This window comes from Austrofundulus limnaeus, unplaced genomic scaffold, assembly GCF_001266775.1.
Source record: "Austrofundulus limnaeus strain Quisiro unplaced genomic scaffold, Austrofundulus_limnaeus-1.0 Scaffold321, whole genome shotgun sequence".
In the NCBI taxonomy this organism is placed as follows: Eukaryota; Metazoa; Chordata; class Actinopteri; order Cyprinodontiformes; family Rivulidae; genus Austrofundulus; species Austrofundulus limnaeus.
In genome coordinates, this window is record NW_013952723.1 from 581,157 (window position 1) to 582,958 (window position 1,802).

The window sequence follows — 1,802 nt, forward strand, 5'->3', positions numbered from 1 at the left end:
GTAACCACTTCCTGGATCTCTCTTCAGCAGCTCGTATGTGGTCGTGTCGCTAAGGAGTGTCATGATCTTATCTTCATAGTCCAAGAAAGACCGTCCATCTTTATGCAGAGGTGGAGGCCTCCGTTTTCAGTTGTCCCCATCCTACAGCGCTGCTATTGCCAGTATCACTCCACCCCCTGTTTACAATAGGTGTTAATTAGGTGTCAACGATAGCCATGTGATGTGAGTATCAGTCACATGGAAACAGTGCTTAAAAGCCTGAATTTTGCCTGAAACTCTCAGACTGAAGAAGTCTCTTGGAYGAGAGACAAAACGTTTCATTAAAGAACAACCCGTCCAGAAGACCTATACAATTTTTTTCTTTTTTGATTTTTTACCTGGATTACTGAGATGCATCAGGACAAAACAAAACAAAAAACTCTAAATCCTAACAAATAAACCTCTGGTTTTTAAAAAATTAACTAAAGCCTTGAAAACAATTTCTACAGAACTTCCATTCATTATTTCCCTAATTGAAAATGGGCGCTTTTATTGTAAAATCTTGTTCTTTAATATTTTCCTCTGATATTTATATTTATTACAATACATGATCACATGTTCCGCTGTCTCTGGCTGTGCACAATAATCAGTTTCCATTTTCATGTTTTCAAATAATATAACCAGTGAGCTGGAGTACTGAACCAGAATATATACAAACAGAGGAAATGAGGAGATGAACAACAGCTGAAGGGAATGCTGATTACAACGAGTGACAGGTGAGCATAATCACAACGAGAGTGAACAGACTGAGGAAGAATGAGTAGTAATGACACTGACAGAACACACGAGGGCGACATGAACAAGACAACACATYTCCTCACAAAGGCAAAAATGGACCAAATTCATTAATATACCTGAAACACAAATACTTTTAAAGTAAAATCCTTTCATTTTTTTATGATTAAGCAGCCAGTCAGGTGGCTGACGGTGTTTTTTATTCGGTCTGTGCACTTGGAGAAAGTTTGATGTTTTGAGCGGCTCCAGGGACATTTCATAAATTGATCAAATATGAGTACTTATGGTCTTATAAAGTGTATAAATCTACAAATGTGCTTAAATCTAACCTTAATGTTTCTTTTAGTTACTTGTTTCATATTTAATCTTAATATAATTCAAAGACAGATGCATCAGTGTGAAAACAGCAGCACGATAAGATACAATTCAACTGCATTGCTCCTTTTGGGAGGTTCCCTCGAGGAAATTACATTTCCAGTAGCCACAAAGAACAGCAGGGGAATAAAGAAATATTAAAAAAAACAGCCATTAAAAAGTCTGTTGTGCATCATTATCGCACCTGTCTACTGCTGTGATTGCTCACTGTCCCATTTATGATCTACTGCTTCTTCCATCCTCTGTCCTGTCAGCCCTCCTCCCCCCAGGGAAGTGGTACAGTCTGACAGCGTAAGGGAAAAWGGGTTCCATCTTGCACTTACACTCTGATAAATTAAACAGACATTTACTTAAATTTTTTGGTGCGACAAATTTACACTCAGAAATATTGAGTAGAGTGGGAAATCTTTTAAATATACTTTGTCAGTTGCATAACTGCAACTAAAAAATTGAGTTAACATGAATAATTGTAGTTACTGCAGTAACATACAAAATAAAGTAAATGTAAATGAAATTATAAGTTGGAAAAACAGCTATTTTAAGTGAAAAGTACATGAATAATTGTAGCTAATGCAGTAACATACAAAATTAAGTAAATGTAACTGAAATTATAAGTTGGAAAAACAGCTATTTTAAGTGAAAAGTACATAAAA